This window comes from Brassica oleracea, chromosome C7, assembly GCF_000695525.1.
Source record: "Brassica oleracea var. oleracea cultivar TO1000 chromosome C7, BOL, whole genome shotgun sequence".
In the NCBI taxonomy this organism is placed as follows: domain Eukaryota; kingdom Viridiplantae; phylum Streptophyta; class Magnoliopsida; order Brassicales; family Brassicaceae; genus Brassica; species Brassica oleracea.
In genome coordinates, this window is record NC_027754.1 from 7629159 (window position 1) to 7645854 (window position 16696).

General features: G+C 36.4%; 1 long non-coding RNA gene across 1 annotated transcript; it reads left to right on the forward strand.

Annotated features, from left to right (window-relative positions):
* Positions 1-10097: 10097 nt before the first annotated feature.
* LOC106305519 lies at positions 10098-11005 on the forward strand. Its single transcript, XR_001262998.1, has 3 exons — positions 10098-10449; positions 10579-10674; positions 10795-11005. It is a non-coding gene; the product is annotated as an uncharacterized LOC106305519 (long non-coding RNA).
* The last annotated feature ends 5691 nt before the right edge of the window (positions 11006-16696 follow it).

Sequence of the window (16696 nt, forward strand, 5' to 3'; positions counted from 1 at the left end):
GGGGGGGGGTTATTATTGATATTGGGTTTTATCTTGAGTTTTTGTTATGGTATTTTTCAAATTGTTTTATAGAGTCAATAAGGGGATGATGAATGTTTTTCAATTTTCATTTACTTATTATCTAACCACTCTCTAGCACCATTCTTATATTTATTGAATGTGGAGTGTACTAGAGATACCAAAGTGAATCACCTTCCATTCATATCCACACTTGCTGAGAATGTTTGAAGGAACTGAAGCTTACCTCCAACCTAATTGAACTTAATATGCTTGTCTTGGGGCTTGGTATGCACTAGATCGGATTCCTCCTACAAGTCTGGAAGATAAAAGTTTGTGTGTTGCTAGTTCCCCTCTCTCTCCATTTCAGTTTTATAAGAATTCAAATAGGATTTGGTGGCTATAACCATTAAAGCTTGATTCATAAAAATTCTAGAAAGAGATAAAAGTCAAAAACAATGAATAGAAACTGGTGGCTACAACCATTAGAGTTTGATTCATGGAAGCTTGTCTAAATATTCCAGTGAATTAAAAAAAATAAAATGATACCTTCCAAAGGAGGGATACATTGACTGAGAGAAGTGAGAAGAGAGGGAGGAAATGAAGTAGTAAAGATTGCATGTTGGTCCATATACTTGTTTGAGTAAGAGTCCATATGTCATTTAATCAGTTCTTCCAAGGTAAAGTCTGCACCTTCTTATATGTAAGAAATGAAGTTAGTAAAGGGGTTAGTCAGACATTATTAGGCAAGTTGTTGGCTAGATGGATTTTGTTTCTAAGCTAGGATATGGTATATAAAATACCTTTAAAGTTGGCATTAATTTGATGTGGCTTGCAACATTGCAGAGGTGATGATAGTAAGGTTTAAAATTGTGTGAGTCCCTGCGTTTTTAAACCTCTTTCACAAGATTATTCTATATTCTGCTTGAGGACAAGCAAAATGATAAGTCTGCGAGAGTTGATATACAATGGATTTTACCTCTTTTACCCCATGGTATAAGTTTTTATTGAGTATATTATATGTGTTTGGAGTTTGTTTTAGAGTATTTTCAGGTTCATGCACGTTCTGGATACTTTGGTGATTATGGAGCTATTTGAGGTGCAGAATTGCACAGATACATCAGATGTTTAACTAAGGATGGAAACCTTTCCATGGTGCGATTAAACTTATATTTTGTCACAAGATATAGCTTTGAGTTATCTTTCCAATGCCACTAGTTTTAGGTCAATCAACATCATAAAGCAGACGTTATGCCCGTCTGACTCGCAAGAAGAAGCTGCCGAGGATATGAACGAATGCCGATCAACACTAATACCTTGGTGTCGAACGAGACTGATGCCAGAAGATGGGCCGAGATTATTTTATGACCGATTTAGAGCCAGAAGACACCACAAATTACCAGAATGCCCGTGCACGACTTGATACCTAATTTATATAGTTTCTAAACCATTGTTGACAGCTAAACTTTATTGTATTGTTTTGTTCAAGGTTTTCTCAAAGTTAGGAGAGAAGATCAATTCTCCTTCAGAGATTGATTGGAACTCCATTGGTTTTATACTTAATTTATATGATTTATATTCAGACTATCATTTGTGTTACTGCTTGCAAGTCTGAGTAATCATCCTATTAGATTTAGGAATTTCATGAGTTTAATGTCAAAATGATAATCAATTAGGATTGCAAGGATTTTTTTTTATAGATTTCTACACCAGAGTGGCTTGTAATACTAGAATCTAGAGGTGTTGGAACAACATTAGAGTGTGACTAATTGCTTAAAACTAGAATCATAGGATAATTGAGAGGCACAAGAGTGCAATCGATTAACGAAACCTGAATCTTACTGGATTAGATACCTACGCGCATACGAGAGCTGGTCTAGGAATTTAGTTGAAAATATCGATCTGAGAATTAAATCATGTTCGAAAGAGGTATCGATCGACACCCTATAGGTGTATCGATTAATACTCGTTTCGTATACGAGAGTATAGATATATATTTGAACATGTAAAATTACAGCGAGAGCTAGATATCTTATAATTGTATCCGAGTTCTAGAATTTAATTTATAAAACCGTTGGCATCCTTGATTTGTGTTTTGAATCTTTTGAATGATAAATCCCTAGATCTAGCGCTTTCTCTTTATCATTTACAAAAAACTATCTTCTATTTACTCATTAGTTATTTACTTCTTTTATATTGTTAGCCTAGTTTAATCTTAACATCTCTACTCTATTGTGTGCCCACGTTCCCTGTGAATTCGATTCAAGTACTACAATGAACCTCTTATTTGAGAGAGTAGCTTGAAGGTTAATTTGAGCATATCACTTAAGTACTAACATGAGTTTTAGTTTACCGACTTCAATATATTTCTTAAGTAATACATGTATTTTTTAGCAAAAATTAGTTGTCTTTCTAACATATTTGACTCTTTTTAATCTCTAGAAATAAATATTATAGTTTTTCTTGTATTCGAATCAAAAATATATAAATGTCAAACTCAGTATTGAAAAATTCATAAAATATCTTCCAAATTTATTTATTTATTTATTTTAATAACTGTGGTGTGATGATACCACTCAAATTACTCCAATGAGTGACTTTACTTTCTCAAATAAAAGGTTCAGTCGTAGCATTTAGGGATCAAAACTATATGGATCTAAGTCATACAATAGATCCTAACAAGTTTATGATTATGCTAGGTAAGCAATTAAATAATAAAAAACAGAGGTGAACAAGACAGTTGTTCGGTTGATTGATTAATTTGAGGTTGTAAACAATTATGAGAAATAGCTAGATTTAGGGTTTCAGAATTGGGATTATAGTGATTTATATGCTAAGGTTTCAATCCTAGAACACAAATTCTAATTACAATATATTCCAGCATCCGCGTGCGAATAAATCCTATTGATCTAAGTCTATATCTCAGCCGTCGCTTGTTGATATAGTTCGAACATCGATCGACGCTATGTGAATAGTGTCGCTTGATGTTTACCTAGTCAAGCGTTACCAAGATGTTTGATTGGTTCACTAGTTTGACTAGAAAAACCGTCGCTTGTTTCTAACAATACTAGCTCAGGGAATTAATTCAGGTAAAAGACCATGTTTCTGCTTGCGCCTAATTGTCTTAAGTTCAGGGTTCTAGTTACCTACTCTAGAACGCAAGCGTTAATAGCAATTCCTATGAAGGAAATCTTATCACCTTATCGTATCTATATTTTGGGCTAATCCGTCATAACCTTTCTTCTAACCCTAAATATAACAAGAGTAATTACTCAGACATGATCAAGCAAGACATGACAATAATCTGAATAAACTGCATAAATAGAATAGAGTAGAAATACTGGAGTTTGAATACAAATCTCTGAAGGAGTCTTAGATCTTCTCTCCAAACTACCAAAAACCCTAGATATGTTTTGCTGTGTAAAGTAGAAAGTATGAAAGCGTGTGTTGCCCAAAACAATGGCAGAACACATAAATATTATGTTAAAATCGACCAGGGGTAATCTTGTAAATGATATGAAACTTGGGCCATAAGTCGGCTGGGAACCAAATCGAGCTTTGCGTACTTCGCTGTCGATCGATGAAAAGAGATGTTTGTCGATCGACGGTTGACTCAGAATGTCGACTCTGGACTGGTTCGATGGGAAGCTACGAGTTTCTCCTAACTTTTGCTCCAAAATGCCCCAAAATCACCATATATCTTCAAAACACTCTTGAACCTGTAAATAATCTAAAAACACTCTAAAACATAATAAATAGTTCCTAAAACACCTATATACCATGGCTAAAAACATGTAAAATCCATGGTATGTCAACTCCCCCAGACTTACTCTTTTACTTGTTCTCAAGGAAAAACAAGAGCAGTCCTGATGAAAGAGTTTTGAAAACAGCAGGGACTCACATAATTTAAAATCACTACTCTCTAGCTTAGTCATGATTAAAGGTGAAAGTGAATCATTACTGACCTTGGATAATTCAATGTACTACACTCTAGCTTAGTCACCATTACCATACATCATACAACTCCACTGATAGCGCCTGACATACCCGTCTGCTAACCTCATTTCTGCATAAAGTAAATGTGTAGGCTACATCTTGGGAGTATTGATCAAGGGACACATGGAATCAACTCAAGCAAGTATCTGGACCTACATGTAACCCTTTCTGGTTTCCCTCTCTCTTCTCTCTTCTCTGAATCCGATTTTTTTCAGTATATATATATACTATTAGTAGGCAAAGTTGTAGGTGAATAGTGTGGTCATCGATAATGTATCTACCCCTCGCTTCCAAACAATGTGTGATCATTCTATTAGAGTAGAATAATGGGGTCGCAGAAAATATTCGTACCCCTTTAAACCGCAAAAAATCATTTAAATCTTTTGTAAATATGGACGCCAAAGAGGGATGGAAGGATATTGTGAATTTTTTTTTTAAGACTCATAAATAAACTAATATCAGTAGACCTCACCCCAGACTTAAACAACACTCTCCCGAGTGTTTATTCAGTCGATGTTTGGTGAGAACATATATCATAAGTACTTATGTAACAAGGAAAACGATATACCTCCCGGTTTATGCCAGTGTCGATCGACACACTGAAGTGACGATCGATCGGTGGCGGTGGTGAACTGTCGATCGATGTCAACTGTGTCTCATCGGTTGATTCTTAGAGCAATCGTCTCCTCAGATTTTTTTATCTTTTATTTCAAAAACAATGTAAACACGAAAATCAATAAAGCTAATCAAAGAAACTTAAATAAAACTTACCAATGGGTTGCCTTCCATTAAGTTCTTTGTTATAGTCATTTAGCTTAACTTTTTGGATGTGGTTTTGCTAATAAGGAGGTAGGTGACGACTTGTTGGGAAACAAGTGTCAACATCATCTTTGGACATCTCTAACCAGGTACCAACAAAGCTTTTGATTGCTTTTTCACTCTTGGTTATGTGGTATTGCTGCCTTTGAATAATCCATTTGGTGTAATCTAATTTCTGCTGCAGCTCCTCCATTGTTTTGATTATCCAAGCAATGCTGTTGTGGAGAGGATAGAAGAGTCTACCAATTGTTTGTTGCATCTTGTCGTACATCTTATCCTTGTTAGACATTGCTTTCTTCATGATCTTCATGACTTCTTCTCTAGTGTATCTGTCATCATCTGGTGTAGGTATGGTGTAGATTCGAGGCATCTGAAAACGTCCCTCATATTGTCGTAGACTCAGATACTTCCCTCCTGATTTATCAGCCATATCCAATATTGCTTATATATCTTCCTTAGAAACATTGATTATCCTTTCATCCAATGCTTGTGCGTTACCATCTTCATCTCTGTATACTCCATACTTATCTGGCTGTATGACATGGATCTTCCTCTTTGAAGGGGTAGAAGTGTCAATCGCGAAGCTTGGTTAGTAGTTATCATTCTCCCAACTGTTGATAGATCTTTTAGGGAAGTCATCTATCTCATTCGCAGGGTCATTGTCGATCGGTGCTTCCAAAGCCTTGTCGATCGTTGCTTCAAACCTACCATCGAGCGACGGTTCATGCTGAGTGTCGATCGATGCTCCATTGTCCGATTCAACTTCAGCTCCAGAGTGGGAATAACAGACTGCAATAAATCCTGGATAATCTCCAATCTCAATGTAGGACGTCTGTGGCTTGACAATTCTCGCTGGATCATAGTAGACATTAGAGTCTATGAGTGTCAGGCAGAATTTGTTGGTCTGCATGTTGCAAACTGCTCCTATAGTAGCCATGAAAGCTCTCCCATGTAGCAGAGAAGAATTTCAGTTGAGCTTGATCCAGGACATGGAAGTATACTAGAACTATGGCATTACCAATCTGCACCTCAAAGTTTTTGATGATTCCTCCTGAGTTCCTCTTAGAACAGTCCACAAAAGTGAACGAATCCTTTGAATGCATTATCTCCAGACCTATATGGTCTGCCATCACCTTAGGTAGAATGCTGAATGAAGAATCTGTGTCGCAAAACACACTAGTGTAGTCAATGCCTCCTATCAAGCACGGTACAACAAACTTTCCAGGATCACTTTTCTTCTTCAATGTAATCCTTTGTCTCATATTCTCTCTGACCTGATGGAACATCCCCTCAATGTCCTTCTCAGTCTCCTTGGGTTCTCTGAAGAACATCCACAATCTGTGGGTAAAGTAAGCCTCATCGAATGGCTTATCCAAGGGTATCATGAGAACCTTTTTAGTGAAGTTATCCATCTCTTTCTCAGTAGCTCCTCTCTTCAGATGCTTGGGACCCTTTTCCTTCCTCTTTCTCAAGGTTCGTCCCTCAGTAGCATGTTCAACTACCATAGGCTCTGGTGCATGTTCAACTACCATAGGCACTCAGTCTGGCTACATCGATGCTAGGTAACCGCACTCGTTAAGTGAAAGGTGGGTGTCGATCGATGCTGGAGGACTCTTATCGATCGTTGCCTAACGTCTGGTGTCGATCGGTGGCAGATTGTTGTTGCCGATCGATGTCTTCCGTGGTGACACGGTAGGGTTGTGGTGGATGAGGGTGTCGAGCTGCAAACTCCTCGTGAGTCATGATTGTCACTGTCTAGCACGATGCAACATACTCCATAGAAGGTGTCGATCGATGCTGGACATGATGTGTTGGTCGGTGCTCTGATGACTCCATCGGTCGAGGTCTGTCTCTTGGTGTTGATCGACACCATTAAGAACTTATGAAACTCATGGAGCTCTCAACTTCAGAGTCGCCCTCTTGAAGCTTCTCATGCTTAACCAGTTTCTAGAAATCATCATCTATGATGGCACCCACGTGGTGTTTCAATGTTGCTTCTCATTTGCCCTTGACTAAGGCTTCTTGCCCCTTAACAGCTTGTCCTGTTGGAACCACCTGCATCTCCAAATTTTTCACATGTTTGCTCAAAGTTTCAAACTTTGTGTTCAGATTGGTGTAGACAACATCTAATTTCCTATTGAAATCCACTATCAACTTCAGCTGGGACGCAAGAATCTGATCAAACATTCCTTCAGTTATACTTTCATGAGTCTCTGGCGGTGGTTTCTAGTAAAAAGAGTTTGTAAAGGTCCTGATGAAATCTACATCCCTCTCGACGTCGTCTTTAGCTTCCCTATCTTTTGTAAGGTCAACTTGATTTTTGAGAAGCTTGTAGATACTGTCCAGCTTAGCCTTAATATCGTCCATCTGCTCTTTCCAAAGAGTAGTGGCTGAATCTATCCTTTCTAAATCAATGTTCTTGGTGCTGGAACAGGATGCCAAGTTCTCAATGAGTCTCACAGCCTCTTCTGGATTCCTAGTGTTAAAATTTCCTTCACTAGCAGTATCCAAAGCCATCTGATATGCCAGCGCGATGCCTCTGAGGAAAGTGCTGAGCAGCTGCACTTCATTTAATCCATGGTGTGAAAAATCTCTATGATAGGACTTGAATCTCATCCAAGATCTTCTGAATGACTCTATAGGCCTCTGTGTGAATGCAGCAATCTTGCCTCTCAGCTTTTCATCGCATCCCTCATCAAAGAAATTACGCAAAAATGCGTTCTTGACTTCAATCCAGGACGTAAGAGATCATGATGGTAACTGCTTAAGCCAGTGTGAAGCGTCTCCAGCTAGTGAGTACTTGAAGAGCTTGCAGAAGATATATTCCTCTGGGACTCCATTGGCTTAATGGCAGAAACCAAATCCTCGAACCGCTCCAGATGGTCCATTGGATGCTCATGTGGGAGACCACAATAAGGTGTCAGTCCCACAAGTGTAAAGTATTAAGGTTTCAGCTCGAAATCGTTCCTCTGAATACATGGAAGACGAATAGCATATATGTTGGCGTAGTATTAATCTGGACGGTTGTAGTCAGCCAACGTTTTGGGTCGAGCAGTCTGCGCATCATCACCTACAGCCTAAGCATCGGCTGCAGTGGCATCAGTATCATGATCAAGAATTACAGCCCTCTGATCATCTAACCTCTGACCTGCTGCATTACACAGATGACCCTCCCGGTCATGCAGGTCTCCATTCTTATCATGCACTAAAACTAGAGTCGCGACCATGTCTCGTGGACAGCTATCGATCGATGTTCTGGTAGAAGTGTCGATCAGGGGTAACTCACAACTGTCAGTCGACAGATTTGTGTTGTTGTCGATTGATGCGGTTCATCTCTCTTTGCGGATCGTTCGTTCCAAAAGGGCAGAGTCTGAGAATAGCAGTGCTTTTTTCTTGTTGGTTCTGGTACTGCTGGGAGTGCACCTGAAAGAAATCAAGAAAAAAATTTATTAGAATTTTCGTTAACAATAAAAACCTAGACTAAACCTAACTAATAAGATTTAATGGCGAACGAATCTACCCAGAAACGGCGCTAAATTTGATATCACTCAAATTACCCCAAAGAGTTATTTAACTCTCTCAAATAAGAGGTTCAGTCGTAGTACTTAGGGATCAGATCCACAAGAAGCTAAACCGCACAATAGATCATAACAAGTTTATGATTAAGCTAGGCAAGCAATAAAACAATAAAAAGCAGAGGTGAACCATGCAGTTGTTCGGTTGGTTGTAAATTCTGAGAAATAGTTAGATTTAGGGTTTCATGTAATTGGGATTATAGTGATATAGATGCTAAGGTTTCATTCGTAGAACATGAATTCTAATTGCAATATATTCCAGCTTCCGCGTGCGAATAAATCTTGTTGATCTAAGTCTATATCTCAGCCGTCGCTTGTTGATATAGTTCGAATGTCGATCGACACTATGTGACTAGGGTCGCTCGATATTTAACTAGTTACCAAGCTGTTCGACTGGTTCACTAGTTTGACTAGATCAGCTATCACTTGTTTCTAGCAATCCTAGCTCAGGGGAATTAATTCAGGTAAAAGACCATGCTTCCTCTTGCGCCTAATTATCCTAAGTTCAGGGTTTTAGTTAGCTACTTTAAAACACAAGCATTAATAGCAATTCCTATGAAGAAAATCTTATCACCTTAGCGTATCTATATTTTGGGCTAATCCCTCATAACCTTACTTCTAACCCTAAATCTAACAAGAGTAACTACTCAGACATGATCAAGTAAGACATGACAATAATCTGAATAAACTGCATAAATAGAATAGAGTAGAAAGCTGGAGTTTCAATACAATTCTCTGAAGGAATCTTGGATCTTCTCTCCAAACTACTAAAAACCGTAGATATGTTTTGCTGTGTAAAGTACAATGTATGAAAGCGTGTGTTGCCCAAAACAATGGTAGAGCACATAAATATTAGGTTAAAATCGGCGAGGGGTAATATTGTAAATGATCTGGAACTTGGGCCATAAGTCGGTTGGGAACCAAGTCGGGCTTTTCGTGCTTCGCTATCGATCGACAGTTTACTCTGAATGTCTACTCTGGACTGGTTTGATAGGCAGCTAAGAGTTTTTCTAGTTTGTTCCCCAAAATTCCCCAAAATCACCATATATATTTAAAACACTCATGAACTTGTAAATACTATAAAAAGACTCCAAAACATAATAAAAAGTTCCTAAAACACCTTACCATGGTTAAAAGCAGGTAAATCCATGGTAATGTGATCCCAAAGACTTTCTATACCAAAGGATTAATCATTACGAAGTCCGCAGATCGACGCTTTCTTGCTATTTATGGTGTCTCGAGTGGCTGGACTCGAATCCGGGTGCCGGTACTCACTTCTGTGAACCCTTTACCACTTGCAAAATTATTTATTTCCAGACTTTTTTTTATTTATGACTTGAACATCAAAACGTCAAAGAATAAAATTACACAACTGTATGTTAAAAGAACATTACACTATTGTACGAAAATATAGTTTCATCGTTGCAATATCCTAACACAAAATTAGAAAGACCTGCATTTTAATTGAACCTTTTAATACCAATAAATTTTTTTTTTTAGAAAAGAAAACCAATAAAAAAATATAGAAATTGCACTGCATATACAAAGATAACTAGTATATTTGCGGGAATGGAATTTAACATTTCTCGCTGATGTGTTTTTTATTGTCTGTATTACCCCTATTCATTATACAAAACACTTCTTGTTTCGAAAACGACCATTTCATCTCTCATCTTTCCCATTCTCATTGTTTACTCCGCCGAAATTTTCTGTTATTTATCTCTCTCCTCTCTCCAAATTCTCTCATCCTCTCTTTTACAGAACTTTCATCTTCACCGTTTGCATGTATTCGGATTTTCACCGGACAGAGGAATAAGAAAATGTTTCGAAAAAAGAAGATGATTGGTTCAAATATATTTGACCCTAAGACAGAGATGGACTCGATTTTCTCTCACCATGGTTCATCTCCAAATGGTGATTTCGGTTCTGATTTCAACCTCAGGAACTTCTCATCGAAATCATAGGTGGGCCGTCGGATTCTAAGTCCTATGGTGAAGGTTGCACGAGGATTCTCATTCGCTCCCACCGACTCTGTATCCCAGATCCTCTCGCCTACTTCAAGGTTAACTTCAAAGTTTGATTGCTTTTAGTTTCAACTCAAAGCTTATTGCATAGCTCGTTGTTGTTTTGTAACTTTGGTGTGTATATGGTCTGCTCAAAGTTTTTGTCTTTTGTTGCTTCTGATCGAAAGGGTCTATAGCTGGAGGGTCCAAAGGCTTGTAAAGTACCAGTTTCCAGCAAAAATCTTATAAACATTACAGAGAGGACTAGACCAGTTTCAGCCAAGGTATGTGTTTATTTACTTATCTATGTGGCCGGATATGTGTTATAGTGACCGGTTAAGTTAAACATTACACAGCCAAGCAATATTAACACCAACCGAAGCTCATGTACGTTCTGTTTTCAGGTCTATAACCGTTGGTGGCATTTCAGTTCCCAGCAAAGATCTTATAGGTACTTCCAAGAGGACCAGACCAAAATTTATATCAATAACAAGTTTTAGTTTAGCCGTTTTTATCTAGAGATATTCCCTCAGGTGCTTTCGGTTGTAAAGCATAAATATGTGATTAATTAACTGGCTCCAAATGTATTTATCCAATCATAGTATAGTTTAGCTTTTTATCACATATTCACAATTACTGGCTAACATTGGATATCATTAAGAGATCTCAAGGTTCATACATCATTAATGGGTTTCATTCTTGGTCACTATGCTCACATTGTTATATCCGGCTAAAAATATTTTTAATCATATGTATTGAGATTTGTTAAAGAGTTAATTTTGTTTTTAGCCGTACACAAATTTTATCATATGTGTTGTGGTTGGTAATAAAATTAATTGTATGTTTAACCGACCATGTAGCCATGCTAATTTATGGATGATATAAATGAGTCACATTATAACCATGTTAACTTATATATCAACCATATAAGTTGTACTTACGCTAACCCTACCCAAGCTAAAAGCAAAGAAGATGAATACATAAACATATATCTGTTATCCGGCTAAACTAACAAATATACTGCGTGAAAATATTTGATTCAAATACATAAAAATACATTTGTTAGCCGGCTAAACTAACTAATGTTAACGAATGTTAGCCAGCTAAACTAACAAATAGGTAAACATTAATAATTCATGTTAGCTGGCTAATTATTATATTTTCTTTGCGCGATGAACAGTCTCCATGGGGACTACAGTCTTCTTGTTGCACTGACCCTGTGAAGATTCTGGTGTCGATGAGCTTGTCTCGGGGATGGCTGTTCTCCAGGACATCTCCCTCTTAGACGCTGAAGCTCTTCTTGGCCGGTAGACTTTAGGGTTTGTGCTCGGTGCTGTAGGATGTGTGTGACGGCAAGGCAGCAGCTGAACTTGGCGGAGGAAGTTTGAGAGTCGGGTCTCTTGTAGATTCCGGCGGTCGGCGCACGAGGTAACTCTGGGGATGGCTCTTTTGCTGAAGACTAATCGTGGATGGATTCGATGTCCGGTTTCAAACACACCGGCTGCCGAGAAGCTGTGAGGTCATCAGATCCAATACCCATTTGCATTCGTCGGGGCTTGGGCAATAGCTCCTCTGTCTTTTTCCCTGGCTCTAGTATTCTCTCTTTAGATTTTGATCTAGATCTTGTTGTGTTTATGCTTGTTCATTCTTGCTGAATCAGCTTGTCTAGGGTTCCAACGTTTTTTCGGTGCTCCAGAATGTATGTTTGTGCCGACCTTCCTTTACCGGGGAAGAATTATTTTAATTTCATTTCATTGTAAAAAAAAGAGAGAAAGAGAAATACAAATGGTAGGATTAGCGGTGTATTGTACATCTACTGGTGTTGGGCTCCACCACTTTTTTTTTTCCGTTCTTGTAAATTTCATTATTATTGTCTATTTTCTGTGCAAATCACTGTAACGACCCGGTTACCAGGAAAAAAAAAGTTCGTTTATTTCTAATTTTATTTTCGTTACCCCTAAACCAATTGGTTGAATTTAATTAATTAGCCTTTAGACCAAACCCTTGTTTTGTCGTAGATTAGTGGCATATATATAATTACTAGTGGTATTCCCGCGCTTTGCGCGGGTGGTCTGTCATTTCTATTATTGAGATATGTAATTTTTTAAGATTATTTGGGGGTGATTGGTTGAGCTGTAACTGTAGAAAATTTACTTTAGAATTTAGTCCGTAGGATTTTTTTATTTAGCTTTAAGAGATGTAGTTTTAAAATTTGTTACGGCCAAAAAGATGGAGCTTTAGAAAACAAGACTCTTACAGCTAGTTTTTTATTTTTTGTTGTAGCTTTAATTTTTTTGATTATAGCTTAAAAAACTAATATAAAGCATGATTGATAGCTTTTAAGGCTTTAGATAAAAATTAAAGTTAAAGTTAGTTGCTACAGCCCAACCACCAACCAATCACCCCCTTGATTTATTTGGAACGTTTGTAAGGCATTTAGAGACTGTATTGTAGTAATCTTGTGCATTTGTTTTTTTTGTAGTTGCAGTTTTTTTCCTAGCCTAAACAGTAATGATTTGTTTTTCTAAAAGAAAAGTTAATGAACTGAAACTTTCGAATTGAATTTGGTAGAGTTAAAACCTTTTCTAAAATCGTAGGTATGCATTACATAGTTTTTGTGTTATGAAATCTTCTTAGGAGATGATAGAAAAACAATTTTATCTATGAATATGTTGGCCGAGTAATGATCATATAATTATATATTTAAGTGCACATTGATCTTATCTAGGGTTGTGCGTTCGGGAACTTATTCGGGTGTGGTCCAGTCTATTCGAGTTTCAGATTTTCGGGGTTAAATTTTAGTCTCATTCGGGTATTTATAAATTTCGGATCGAGTTCAGTTTGGATACGGATAATCCATTTAAGTTTTTTTTTTAAATTGAAACTCATATATATTTTCAGTTTCTCAAAATCTAAAAATAAAAATAATATATTACATATAAAATATGAATAATGTATGCCAATACCTAAACTTAACGTATAAATTGGATTGGTATAAATATTTGGATAGAGAATCAACCGACGTTTCAAATATTTTTGGTGTTTTGAGTATTGTTAAATATTTTAAACATTTACTTGGAAATTTTAAAAATATCTTATATATTTTGGATACTTTCTATATATTAAATCTAAAATAATTAAAATATTTAAGTACATAAATCTATTTCAGATGCATTAGGTACTCGAAATATTTCAGTTCGAATCGGTTCGGTTCTCTAGATACCAGATTTTTAACCCATTCGAATATTTAACTAATTTTGGTTCGGATGTAATACTACTTTTTTGGATGGATTGGATTCAGTTCGTTTATTCCGATTCGAGCTGTTTGCCCATCCCTAGTCCCACCTTTTCGAAATCCTCTTGCCAAACTTCAATAGATTTTCAACTAAATAGAATAACATACCTTATTAGTATAATATGCATAACTGTAAAAAGTGTCAGAAGATTAATCCAGAAATATTATTAAAAATTTCACTTTCAAATTCTAGTAGCGCTTAAGGGCAAGTTTTGCTGGCCTAAGAGGGTCTTCTTGTATCAAAGATTTGAGAGGATTTCATTTCTTTTTCAATTTCCTCTTATTGTATCTAGCATTTATAAATTCTATATGAAATTCAAACTTATTAAATTAGTCATTTGTATAAGTTCCCTCAAATTCCAGCTTATTGAATAATATGGATTTTGTCAATAAAATCTATCAAATGGGATTTAGTAGGGTTAGGATGATATTTTATAGTGGAAAACAATGGATCGAAATACCCTATGATGGTATTTGAAACTTTTTTAAAACTAAGAAAAAATATTTCACATTTTTTTTTTAATTCAAATTCTTTGAAATGAAAAAATAATAAAAAAAATATTTGAAAAACGATTTTATAAAACTTTTATATATTTTATATATTTCATAAAACGATGAAAATATCCAATTATAGTAATTTAAAATATATTATTTAATAAATATTTAAATTTTAAAAGATTTTTTTAAAAACTCTAAAATTTCTTCAAAAAACCTTAAAACTTTTATCAAATCTTTCTAGGATTTATTCAAATCTTGAATTTTATTGGATTTACTCGAATTTTGAAAAAAAAATGATTCAATAAGCCCCACTAAGATTATTTTAATGTAATTCGAAAGACTTATGTATGCTTTGTGTACTATCTTCTATAAACACACTGGAAACCAAACTCAAGGGTCCTGATCCACATAAGGTCATTAGATAGAAGACAACAACCTAACTCCATAGTTTGTTTTGACACATTTTCAACAATTTAGTTAGAGTCGCAAACAAAAAAGAGTCTATTTAGTTAAAAGCTCTAAATAAAAAGTCAACAAATTAGTGTACTGAAAAAGTAATTAATACATGGTAATAAGAAACTAACTCTAACTTAACATTTTTCGTTCTCTTTTTTGGGGATCTTTCGGAGTTCCAAACAAGCATCCTCAGCTTTCTCAAACCATGTCCCGTCTTTCTCCACAAGTTTTTCTCATGAACTTCTATTTACCAGGTCTTTTGTAAGTGTATATACAGTGTCGTGCCTACACTTTTGGAGGCCTAAGGCTATTTTGGAAAAAAACATGGTTTCTTCACAAAATTTTATAAACAATTAAAATTGTAGATACATATATTTTTGTGAAAAAAATAATGTACTAAAATAAGACTAAAGGAAATGTAAAGAACAAAAATGTCTAGATAATTAAGCTATATGTTAGTACTCTCTTTTTACTCCATGAACTTATATTCTATTCTGTCATGGTGCCCCACATATTAGTGAAAAAATGAGGGGGCCTGAGGCTCCTGTCTTTTTTGTCTAATGGTGAGCACGGCTCTGTGTATATATAATGTTTCATTTTTTACTATTAGCTTTAGAAGCGTAAGGTTCCTCTGTTTTTCCTCATGTTTCTTCAAACGTGATAGAGAACACAGTTTCTTGTTAAATGACTCAATAAGATATTACCTATAAGAAAAGAAACTGCTAATATTGACAGTCTATGGTATAAGCCGATATTTCTCAGTTGAGTCAACTGGTTTCTTTTTATTCCTTACGATTTTGTGATAATCAATTTACAAAACTTTTACCATTTTAAAGTTTATTGTTTGATTATTTTCACTATGTCAAAGTGGTTTGATATCAAATTTGAGGATATGCCTTAAAAAGTTCAAGGTTTCAACTCCATTATGTTTGGAAACCATGTGTTACATATACCCCCACAACATTTCACATTCTACATGGGTATCTATGTAATCTGTTCGGAGTAGGCGAGCAAGAGCTCAAGGGAATGCGTCGACACTCGTTAGTACACCGCTAGTTCCAAACAAACATCCTCAGCTTTCTCAAACCATGTCCCGTCTTTCTCCACCATTAAGGAATGGTGGACCAGAACCATTGACCTGAAATTTCAATATGATTAAATTCTGAGTACAAACTATCAGGGAATATGTAGGGAAAAGAAAAGGAAAACACTGGAAAAGATACCATTATTTTAACAAAAGTTGTAGTGGAGTTATATGGAAAACATGCATGCCTTCTTGGGTGCATGATCCAGTGTTGGGACGATGGGGTCGTTCCCAATGCTGCCGCATACAGTATCCTCGACAGATGCATGTTAGTTCCACCAGACACGCAATTTCCTCGGAAATTCCTCGGGATATTCCGAGGATTTCATTTTCCGTCGAAATGTCCGTCAGAATACCGTTGTTTTCTTGTAGTGCACCAAGCTACTAGCGCTTGGTTGAGCCACCGTTAACTGGAGGAAAGAGAGATTATGATCATGTTAACACGGAAGTAACTAAGACGGAAGTAACTAAGTTGAACTCTCATATAGAGAAACATGAGGTCGATTAAGCAAATGGTGTGTCAAAAATCTGTCACGAATGTTGGCTTTGGAAGACATTGACGTCATTCAGAGATGCGAGAGATCGGGAATCACTGATGCTTTGACTTGAAATTATACCTGATAGCTTGAGCTGAAAAGTGTAGGTTCTACCACCAATGTCTCTGTGGGAAATCAGTATCGGGTTTGTCTTGGACCCTGGACCATGTATCGCAATAGCCTCCTTTTAGATAACACTTACAGCCATTACTCGGGGAGCTAAGTGGTGCCGTGTGAAACAAACCATGAGATGTCCAGCCTGTGCAACAAATTTTGGGAGATAATTTTATTATCTTAAACTTATACATGCTACCAAAATAAAGTGTCTGATACTTCAAAATGAGTGCTCATGTGGCAATTACATATTACTGCAAATTCCTCCACCGCATCATGTATTGATTTTGGGTGTCTTTGGTAGGCCCAGATTCTTCTACGCT